This window comes from Mastomys coucha, unplaced genomic scaffold (genome assembly GCF_008632895.1).
Source record: "Mastomys coucha isolate ucsf_1 unplaced genomic scaffold, UCSF_Mcou_1 pScaffold20, whole genome shotgun sequence".
NCBI classification, from domain to species: Eukaryota; Metazoa; Chordata; class Mammalia; order Rodentia; family Muridae; genus Mastomys; species Mastomys coucha.
Window position 1 is genome coordinate 42,999,683 of NW_022196903.1, and position 11,389 is coordinate 43,011,071.

General features: G+C 46.0%; 1 long non-coding RNA gene, 1 other non-coding gene and 1 pseudogene across 2 annotated transcripts; all 3 read left to right on the forward strand.

The window, feature by feature from the left end:
* The first annotated feature begins 2,089 nt into the window (after positions 1-2,089).
* Positions 2,090-2,886, forward strand: LOC116098108. Its single transcript, XR_004121704.1, has 2 exons — positions 2,090-2,147; positions 2,727-2,886. It is a non-coding gene; the product is annotated as an uncharacterized LOC116098108 (long non-coding RNA).
* A 2,201-nt stretch (positions 2,887-5,087) lies between these two features.
* Positions 5,088-5,159, forward strand: Trnac-gca. Its single transcript has one exon. It is a non-coding gene; the product is annotated as a tRNA-Cys (tRNA).
* A 5,240-nt stretch (positions 5,160-10,399) lies between these two features.
* Positions 10,400-11,096, forward strand: LOC116098103 (annotated as a pseudogene).
* Positions 11,097-11,389: the final 293 nt, after the last annotated feature.

Here is an 11,389-nt window from a genome sequence, read left to right on the forward strand (position 1 = left end):
CAAAAAAAAAAAAAAAAAGCCTTTCCTCCTTCTATCAGGACCACTGATAACACCAAGGTGGTGCCAGCTAAATACTCTGATTGGCAAGTAACTATTCCTAGGAAGATGAAGAGTGTGGTCCCATAGGAACTTGATGAACACAACTGAGCCAGGAAGAAGCAATGCCAAAGGGGAGTGAGGTGAGTGCTGCTCAGAGTGGAACCAAGTTCATAAGCAGCCCACATTTCCTGAGAGCTTGCATTAGCCAGGCTTCTGTGAGGCTGTGTCCAAATATCTGAGGAAGGCATTTTAAAGGAGGAGATGTTTATTTTGCTTGTGATTTTCTGCCATTGTTGCAGGGGTGGTTAGCATGGGCATAGCAGACAGTATGGTGGACAGAGGACAGGAATACAGGAAGGTGCCAGGGCAAGATATATTGCCAAGGACATGCCCTATGACTTACTTCCGATAGTGTGGTCCTACCACCTGTGTTTCAGGATCTTCCACTAGTTCTATCCTATGCATGGTGAATCCATGAATGGATGAATCCTTCCTTAGGTCAGAACTACCATGATCTAATGAATCCTAGGAACTGCCTCCTTGAAACTCAATCGCTTCATGTTTTCTCCATCTCTTCAAGCTGACAATTCAGATCCACTATCATAGTCTGTATTCACGGTAGTGTGAACAAATTACACAAAGCGAGTGAAAGGCTGGAGAATCTTAGAATTTAAAATGAGGGCATTTAATAGAAATGTATGCATTAATGTATAACCTTTACTTAGAGAAGGCATAGGAAGTCTCTGTCACGAGCCAGGAAGGTGGACTGATCAGTTCCAGGAACAGGATAGCGGTCAGCTATTAAGAAGATAACATTGCCCAGAATAAGGAACAGGACAGCGGTCAGTCATTAAGAAGATAGCATTGACCAAATCACATTCTTCTAGACAATGATTGAGCATAGTGACTTCCTTGTGACCTGACTCAGCTAGGTAGTGGGTTCCTTTAGAATTTTCCATTGTTCTCTTGTTATGTTTCCTTGGTAACTCTTTCACCCCCCTAGTTTGTGGTTTTTCCCTTTAAATACCACTTACTCCTCATGCTCGTGGTCGAACCCCTCTGGCCTGTTAGGCTATGAGTTTGACCCCAGATCTGGAATAAATCTCATGTGATTGCAGAAAGTTCGGTCTCTCATGAGTCATTGGGTGGTCGCGTCATCCCGAGACTTGAGTAAGGATCTCCCCAGTTCTGGGGGTCTTTCAGAGTAAGAAGGTCCACTGCACCAATGTCATTGCACACTGGAGAGTCAGGCATGGTAACTACTCAGCCATCAGAAATCACATATTTACAATGATCTTTTCAGATTCATAGGATAGTGGAAAAGGTAGGTTCTCAGATGGCAGAGCCAAGAGTCATGCAGAACAATGGTGAGGACCGCTCCTGTGTGGCAGAGTAAGCATCTAATGAAAGAAAATTTCTAATCATGGGGTGTGTTTTGTTTCATTACTTTGGGGGTAGTTTGTCACATGATAGTGAAAAGTCTAGAAGTGCTCAAATTGGCATGTACAATGGGACACATATAACTAACTGGAATAGAGAAGCACAGCTATTTCTGCCTGTATTTGAATTTTATTTATTTTCTTTTTGTCTTTGGCCTAGAACTCACTACGTAGCCAAAGATGACCTTGAACTTCTGATACCCTTGCCTCTGCCTCCTGATAATTGATATTTTAGTCAACACTAGGCTTATGTGTTGCTGGGGTACCAACTCAGGGCTTTGTGAATCTAGGAAGGCACTCTACCAATGGACCCATACTTCCCAACCACATATTTGAGAATTTCTTACCTTTTTTTTTTTTTAAAAGCCAGTTTTAATACCATGCGCGCGAGCAAACACACACACACACACACACACACACACATTCAGTATTTTAGTCTAACTGTGTTGCTAAAAGTCTGTTCCTCTGAATTTGGAATGTAGGGGAGGGGCACAGAATCCTATTTAAGTTCATGAATAAAAGAAGCCTCCATTGTTGCTAAGACAAAAGACCTTGACAAAGGCAGCTTAAGAGAAAGGGTTTGTTTTGGCCTTCAGTTTCAGAAGCCCAGAACTGAGGGGAAGACATTTGGAGGTTGAGTGTGAGGCAGCTGTTCAGATCCTATTCACAGTAAGAGCATAAAAACAGATGGGTCTAATCAGATAGCTTTCTCTTTTACATCAGTAAAAGTGGACCATAAACTTCTGCTTTGAGCAATTGAGAAGTAATGGGACCGTTTACAGGGACTCAGGAAATGAGCGGATTTTGAGGGTCTGTTTATCACAGTTCACACAGGCTCCCAGGCTTATTAACCTCATCTAGGAAACCACTCACAGACCTGTCCAGCTTTTGTTTCCATTGTGATTTTACATTCCCCTCAGGTTGACAACAGAGATTAATCTTCCAACACAATAGGGTTTAGTGTGGAGCACAAGATCCTGGGCTGAGTTTGAAAGATAGGTTGGGAACGTGGGTGGATGTTAGTGTATTGCACATGTAGGACTATTTAAGAGGAGAGCACAGCCAATCAAGTTCTGAGCCCCAGTTCAGCCCTTCGAAGCAGAGACAGGACATACTTCCTGTTCCTTGTTTCTCTAATGTACTTGGCATGAGATGGTAGGGAGTGTCCGTGGAGCCTGCAAACCTGTTCACCTAGTCAAGCTTCCTCATCTGTGTTTCTGCCATTGCTACGAAAGTGTCCCTTTGCAGCCTGCCACTCCTCCGTGAACATGAAGCAGGCTGAGCCCCAAACGCGGAGAGAAGAATACAGATGGGCCCCCAACTTGAGGCACAGCTTGAGGTACAGCCTAGACCCACTGATGGGCATCCAACCTACTGAACGACGAGAATAAAATGATGTTTTCCACTGCATGGGACTCAACTGTGGAATGAGGAGTTGGATAGCATTACTGTGGAGGTGGCTGGCTGTAGTCTTGTGTGCCAGAAGCTTTCACGGAGATCGTGTGTGGCCCGGCCCGGCCCGGTGTGAGAGTTCCAGCGAAGGGAAGCGAGCATGGGCAGGGAGGAAAAGTTGCTTCTGCTTCCTCTGCTGCCGCAGTTGGCTTCACCTCCGTCACCGCTGCCATGCTTTCTAGGTCACTCAGTTACTCCACACTCTCCTGCATTGAGTCAGGCTGGAGGAGTGCGCACAGCTTCAGGCTGCGTTTCGGGAGAGTAGACTGCTTCCCCAAGTGTTACAGCTCTTGGAACAAAAGGCTCAGATGACGGAGTAGTTCTTGCACACCTTTAATTCCCTGGATAGGGTTTACATACAGTTTTGGGGGTGTTTCAGGGGTCGACAGCAAATACTTCTCATTGGTTTGGGCTGAGAGCTTGGGGAATCCTTATTTGCATGTAAGAAGGCTTGGCACACACCTCTCCTGCCAGGGGGCCTTGAAGGGCTGTGACTGAAACAGGAGCCAGGGGCCCAGGAGGAGTGGTCGAATACCTTCTGTCCCATGCAGGCAGAAATTACCACCCACCATGTCTCCAGGATTCCAGACCTCTTGCTCCACCAGGATAAGGTTGCCTGCATAGACTACCGCCCCTGCCTACCTCAACCATGGTTCCCACACCTGCCACTCCCCAAAACTCATCAAGTATTGACTAAGAAGAGGAAGAGGCTTAAATTTGTTAGATTCAGGATGTGAGTAGAAAAGATGGTCAGATAAGTGAGAGAACTCTCAGAAATGTAGTGGTGAACTCGTGGCTGGAAGTTGAGTATCTAGGTGGTGGGTTGCCAGTTAGCTTAGCCTATCAATAAGTAAGATGTACTGTCCCCTGTGGGATGCTTTTTGTGGTAACATTGGTACTATGGTTAGGATGAGAGATCTTCCTAAAAGGCTCATGGGTTGGAGGCTGGAGAGATGGCTCTAGTTTTAGCAGTTCTAGTACCCACAAGGTAGAAACAAAGGTCTCTAACTTTCTAGTACATGAGAACCCAGTGCCCTGTTGGCCTCTATGGGCACTGCACACAAGTGGTGCACATAAAGTCATGTAAATACACTTGCAGACACCTAAAGAGGGAGTAAAAAGTGTAGAAAACAGTTCCAGCACAGCGAGGTTCAGAGATGGATCTTTGGGATAGTGACTCCATTGTGAGGGATCTCAGTTTGCCAATGGCTGATCCACCAAAAGAGGCACACTCTCATGTATTATTAATGAGGATGGGAATTAGGAGATGGAGCTTCAGAGTGGAAGCAAGACCACTGGAAAATGGCCCACAAGATAATCCTTGTGCCCTGCCTCTCAGTCTCTTATCTTTCCCTGTTTCCTGGCTGTAGTGAGTGTTGTGATCATAAAAAGATAAAGAACTATAAGAATATGTTCTATGGGGGTGTGGTGAGGTATGGTGGTGGGCGGGCCCATGCCAAGGCATCCCTTCTGCCTGAGAGACTAGCCACATGACGGTATAGTATAGAATAGAGTTTATTCAGGGAATGGGGAGGGGAGTTAAGAGAGTTAAGAGGCAGAGAGAAGGAGAGAGTGGAGGAGTAGAGGCCAGCCATGACCACATGGAGAGAGGGGGAAGGAAATGGGGAGAGAAGAGGAGCATCCAACACTGAGTCTGGCTTTTCCAGGTGGATCTGAAAGATGTTCTAGCTGTGGATCTCCAGTATTTAATGCCCCCGCCTCAGCTGAAAATGGAGTTTACTTCCTGTGGCTGTAACAAAACAGCTGTGAGCTCACATCTCAATCTACAGCCATGAGGCAGAAAGCAAGAGCATAAGGAATAGCCTGAGTCTTTTGAAACCTCAAAGTTAGGCCCCAGTGACACACCTCCTTCAGCAAGGCTGAACCTCCTACTCCTTCCCAAATAATTTCTCCAACTGGGGACCGAGTATTCAAATATATAACCCATGTGGGCCATTCTCATTCAAACCACCACAGAAGGGAAGTGGGTACTGGTCCTGAGAAGATGGCAGTTAGATGTGCCAAGGTGGCTCAGGCCTGGGCCTCATGGGAAGAAGCTGATGATGGTAAGAACTGGCAAATGCATGTGTCACAGCTTTGTCAGCCAGGAAGTTGTCATGCAGATTTAGAATACCTATGAGACATAAGCAAGAAGGTGGGGGTATAGCTCAGTGGTAGAGCATTTGACTGCAGATCAAGAGGTCCCTGGTTCAAATCCAGGTGCCCCCTTCCTTTTGGATGCCAGAGAGCAAAACATTAACAGAGAGTTAGACATTAACAGAGAGTCAAATAATGACTTTCATTGCCTTATCTAACCTTCCCAGTATGCCCCACTGAACTGTGTTCCCCTTGTGTTCTAAATTCTTCTAAGGTCTGGTTTGTGTTCTCTGGTAGAAGCCAACAAAGGGTTGTGAGGCCATCTGGGTCACATGCACTCACACTGTGGCACAACTGCCTTTTACGTCAGTAATCATGGGACTCACTCACTGTGGTGAGTCCAACCTAGAAGTTGACCTTCTTTTGGTAATTCTTCCTTATCATTCTCACAAGAAAGCTCATCCTAACCTCACTGTAGGGTGCTTCTTACTCTCAGCTTTTAATGGACTCTACTTACCCTCCCACCACATCTATGGAAATATTTTGGTCAATGGCTTTGTCTCCTATTTGTGCTAAAACTCTGAAAAGCAAGAACAATGTTTTAGTATTTCTATTTCTGTATCCTAGATGGTAGGGACCAGCGCCTGAGAGGATCTGTGAGTATGAGTGAATGAATAATTTGAATTAAGGAGCACCTCCTGAGGCTGTGGAGTATCTAGGCAATGTACATGATTCACTATAGACCTACTCCAACAGCTATTGTCCTGACTGCTGCATGGGGATTTGGAGGGAAAAAAATCATAGTAGGGCAACTTTACAGATGAAAGGCTTGTGCCCTCACAACACCCCAAGGCAGAGGGGCCTTGGGAACTAGGTAAGGTTGAGGAGGGAAGAACAGACTGCCATACAGAGAGCTTTCCAGTCCTCAGAACCTGTGGGGAAGCCAGTGGAGTGTTAGTACACAGTAGTCTGGGTCATGGATAGATAGATAATGAGAGACTATACCAAAATGGTCAGCGGTAGAGCATTTGTCCACAGATCAACAGGTCTCTGGTTCAAGTTTAGGTACCACCATTTTTTTCCACTCAGCATACAAAATATCTTGAGTCAGTGTTTATTTCTTCACATTGGTTTAGTATGGGTGGAGACAGGATCCTGCATCTGGTTAAGAAAGAGAATAGTGGCAAATGTGCTGATCAGGTGTGTTAGTCATGGCTGTCTAGAACAGACAGAACAGAGAATGTTTTTGTTTCTGCACACAGAGAGACTTTAACAAGCAGCTCACACAGCTGTAGGAAGGGAAGGTCTCATGCTTCAGAGCAACCCCATAACATGGAGACTGGGAAGAGGTGACATGACAGCCAGTAGGCTGATTGCCTTCCCCAGAGACCTCAAGTCTTTCCTCCTACAGCTTCAGCTGCTACAGGTGACCTACCCACTTCACAGAGAACAGTAGGACTTACTAAAGTCTACCAATTAAAATATAGGTCACAGCATAACATGCTTGGACAGACACCTCAGTTATGCTGGGCCAAACATCTATGCATTGTGTCCTCTCCAAGAGGGCCATATAAAATTATCTAATGCAACAAGTAATTGACTTAAGTTCTTTCCATCATGGGCTCGTAAATAAGATTCTGAGTGCTGAGTAAGTCATAAAGAGATGGGTGGTTTTGGAATCATCCCAAGAGAGGCAGAGCTCAAGCACTAACAAAGGCCAGAGGCTGAGGCAAGTATTTACTGAGCAGCTCAGTATGTTGTTGACACCCCGCTTCCCTTGAGTCCTGCAAACTTCATGAATCTAGGCCATCCATTTTCTATGTTGAGGACATCTATAACTTGATGGTTTCCACTTCCTTGTTGAAAAAGCAATAGCTAAGAAAGTGTGGAACTTCCAGGGTGGCAATGTGGATTTATGAGAGCACTGGAACAACACAAGTCTTAAACCACATCAACAGCTCTATGTAATTGCCACTGTCAGCCAAGCCAGCCTCTTCTGTCTGGAAGCCAGCCAGGGGCACTGGGGACTTGCTCTGGGGACTTGCTCTGCAGTGGGAGATTGCCCTCATGCTCACACCTGGAGACCACAGCCAGAGCTCAGATGACTCTACTCCAGATGTTCTCTTCTCCAACCTCTGTGAGCTGCAGACATTCCAAAACCACTTTAACCAGTTAACCGACAGCAGCAAATTATAGAGAGCATGTGTAGAGGGGCAGTTTTTTTTTTTTTTTTTTTACAAATTTTATGAAGTTAGAAGAGTATAAATTTAAATAAGTCTGATCAGTTTTTATAGCAACACAATAGAGCTATTGGTTGCTCTTCTATTTAAAATGTCACATCTGGAATAATTTAAAAACCTGTTGCTCAGACCTGCATCCACAGTGGTCAATTCAAATGTAGCTCAGATAGGAGGGATTTCCTAGCATAGTGTAGAACGCATCCTTAGACTGTAAGGATGGGAAAGCCAGGGGATAGATGGTTGACTGTGACTTGCTCATCTAACCAACAGTAGTGATTCCCTTCAGTCCCATACTTGAATGATTTTAAAGCCTGGGCTCATTGATGACTGAAGAATCAAAGGGAAAAAAAAAGCAGTTGCAATATTCAGCCATGTGCTATAGAGTTTTAGATTTTCCCATCAGAATCCCCCAAAGCCTTCTACAGCTGTTTACCCAACAACTGTTCTAGAGATGCCTGCATTGTGTTGTCCAGTTCTCTGAGGAACCTCAGAACACCCTGTAAGAAGACCCAGCATTCTGCATTTTCTGTCTTAACGCCCCTCTGAGAGAGGAGTTGGAAGACTACGTTGGCTACTTTGGGGTGTTGTTCTTGAGTTTTCTGTCCCTGTGGGGTTAGTGGGTCTCTGACAGATGGAGATACCATGTGACATCTCTGACCACTTTGGTAGTGAACCAATTAAATGAACTCCTTCTTCTGTGAGAGTATATAATTCCTTTAGCAACACTCAGCCTAGGACTGTTACTTTGCTTGGTCTTGACATCACTGCTTGCTCTCATTTCCTTCTATATGCGGCTGTGCCTGCTCAGGAGCTGTCCATGGTCTTCTGGGATGGTGCGTATTGCCCAAGTGAGGAAGGAGATTTTAAGATATTGTCTGTTGATGTTTGGCATCACTTCTATGCTGTATTAGTTACTTTCGTGTCACTGTCTTAACTATTTTATCTGACAAAACTAACTTATGGGGTGGAGTACTTATTTGGTATCATGGATTCAGTTCTTCATGGTGGGGAAGGCATGGCAGAGTTCATGCACACAGGAGCACATGACAGACCCTTCACAGCAGGGTGAAGCAGAAAACAGACAGCAAGAAAGGGCCAGAACAGGTGTAAACTCCAAAGGCTCACCCCTAGTGACCTACTTCTGTCAACTAGACCCCATATCTTAAAGGCCCTAAAACCAGTGCCACCAGCTGTCGACCAAGTATTCAGATAATGAGCTCATGGAGGACAATTAAGATTCCAACCATAACATTCAACCCCTGGCCCCAAAGATTCAGGGCCATTGTATAATGCAAAGTGCCTTTTCCAAGTTCAAGACTCAAAGTCTTAATGACTCTAATTCTATTCATGAGTCCAAGTCCAGGTGCAATATCACAACTGTCTCTATAAAATTAAAAAAAAAACATTAGTATGTTTCTAATACACAACTGCACAAAGCAAACACTGTAATTTCAGAAGGGAGGGGATGGCAAGCCCCAAACTGCACAGGGCCAATGGTAAATACCATGGTTCCATATTCAGCATCTAGGGCACATGTTGTCAACCTCAGAGCTACAATAGGCTCCAGTAGGCTCCTCTTCCCAAGCGTAACCTTGATTTTAGAGCATGAATGGCCTCTCCAGGGCCAGCTCTGCTCTGTGTCTGCAGGCTTGGAAGACATCCGATGTTCCAGATGATCTAATATCCTAATGTCTCCATTGCAGCTCAGGCTTTATCTTCATGGCTTCACACATCAGCTTCTCAGAGATCTGACCACGCTAAATATTGTCTAGTTACGAAGGCAAAATTCATCTTTCCTTAAAAAAATATGGGTGCAAATTTCCATGACCCCATAACCCTTACCTTCTGCATGCTTGAAATAATTAGAACCGTGGATGATGTCAAATTTTGCTGCCAGCTTGAGCAGCAGCTGGGTTCCTAGGATGAGAATCTTCTGAGTCTCCTCAGCTGAACCAGGAGAGCTCACCCTTAGGCAGTTTCTTACCAGCAGGACACCACATGGCTTTCTCTCTTCAAAGGAAAAATCTTCCCAGGGGGTCTTCAGTTTTATACCTTGAAAGCTGTGAGCAGCAGGGTCTTGCCTAGCAGCCACCTTTCCTGTAGTTTTAGTACAAAGCATATGCTTTCTTCTTTACATAAAACTATCTTATTTATGCTTTGACAAGTTTATGCATGCTTAGAATGTATTTTGATATCTTCCATTTCCAATTCCCCCAAGACCACCCCAACACATCCCTTTCCTAACTTCATGCCCCTTTCTTTGTTTTCACAGTAACTCATAGTCTAGATAGTATTCTCTGGATGCAAATGGGTGTGTGTGATCATCTACTAGAAAATGGGCAACCTACCGTTGCCACAGCAACAAGGAAAAGTAACTCTCCCTCATTTCTGAGGAAGGGAGCCTGCTCCCTGTTTTGGGGACAGGCTGGTGAGGTTCTTCTGACTCAGGCCTGGAAGCTTTGCAGAGCAGCTTTCCTGAAGTGGCAATACTGGTTACAAAGGAACTGAGAGTGGTTTCAGAGGTGAAACATATTAATTAAACTTTACAGTAGCAGGTGGGTGTGCAGATCATTGGTAGAGCATATGACTGAACATCAAGAGGTGTCTGGTTCAAATCCAGATGTCCCATATTTATGTCTAGTTTTTCCCTTTCTTTAAAAAAAGTGTGAACTTCAAGTTCTCCTTTCTAGCAGCTATCATGATAAACATCATGGCCCTTTCTAGAACCAGCAAATGGTGGGAATAACTATAATGACTTTTTTGTTCATCACTTTTTTTCCTACTGTGCAAAATACAACTTAAGAAGGAAAGATTTATTTGGGCCTATTGTTTTGGTCCATCACACTGAGGCAGAGTTGATGGCAGTAGGAACATCAGGGAAAACTCGGAAGCAGGAAGCAGGAAGCAGAAAGAGTGGACTTGGAGATAGGGGCAGACTATAACCTTCAAGCCACCACCCAGTTGCTGTGACTGCCAGCTAGGGATTGTGTATCAAAAGTCTCACAACCTTGCAGAGCAGTTCTACCATCTGAGGACTAAGTGTTGAAACCTATGATTGATGACCCGGGAGGATCCACTGAGCCATAGGCCCAGAAGTTACCTTGCCGCTGAATTCTCAAGGCTGCCCACCCAATTCAGTCATGGAAACCGCCAGCATCCCTGAAACCGCCAGCACTCCTGAGGCCACGGGGACAGGCAAGTACATTGCCTCAACACAGAGACTGGACGGGGCGTGGCGCAAGCAGCGGAGGGTCAAAGAAGGATACGTGCCCCAAGAGGAGGTCCTAGTCTATGAAAACAAGTATGTGAAGTTTTTCAAGAGTAAACCAGAACTTCCTCCAGGGCTAAGCCCTGAGGCCACCACACCGGTCACCCCATCCAGACCTGAAGGTGGTGAAGCAGGCCTCTCCAAGACAGTAAACACAACCTGAAGAGGAAGGAGAAGAGGAGGCAGCAGCAGGAGAAAGACGTAGAGGCCTTGAGCAGGATTCTTGATAAGGTGTCTCTAGGAGACACAGCCCAGACGCGTAGTGCTCTCCACTGCCCCCGGCCACGCCTCTAGCTGCCGCTGATCCCTCCAACTCTGCTGCCACCACAGAGAAAGCCAAGAAGATCAAGAACCTGAGGAAGAAGCTTTGACAGGTGGAGGGGCTTCAGCAGCGCATCCAGGCCGGGGAGGTCAGCCGGCCCAGCAGAGAACAGCTGGAGAAGCTGGCTCGACGGACGGTTCTGAAGAAGGAGCTGGAATACTTGGAGTTGGGCCTGTGAGGCTTCAGGAGTAGGGGAGCGGACTGCAGAACAAACCATGGGGTGCTCTGGGGTCCAGGGAGTGTGGGCCGCAGCAGTCAGGAGGGGCACCCCCATACTGGCTCTCCTCCACCTCCGGTGGCCGGACTCCGTCCTCCAGAGCCTCGGCTCTCCTTCATCCCTTCCCCTTCTCAGCTCCTGTTTTTGGACTTTCCCCTTCCATCCCAGTGTTCACAATCTGAGTGCCGACCTGAGGTACCTCTGCTGCTTATCTGGGTGTTTTGTTGAAAAGGAAACCCGGGGGGTGGGTGGGAGTCTGAGATCTGAGGATGAGGGTACAAGAAGTACCCACATTTTGGAGTCTTGGTTCCTGTT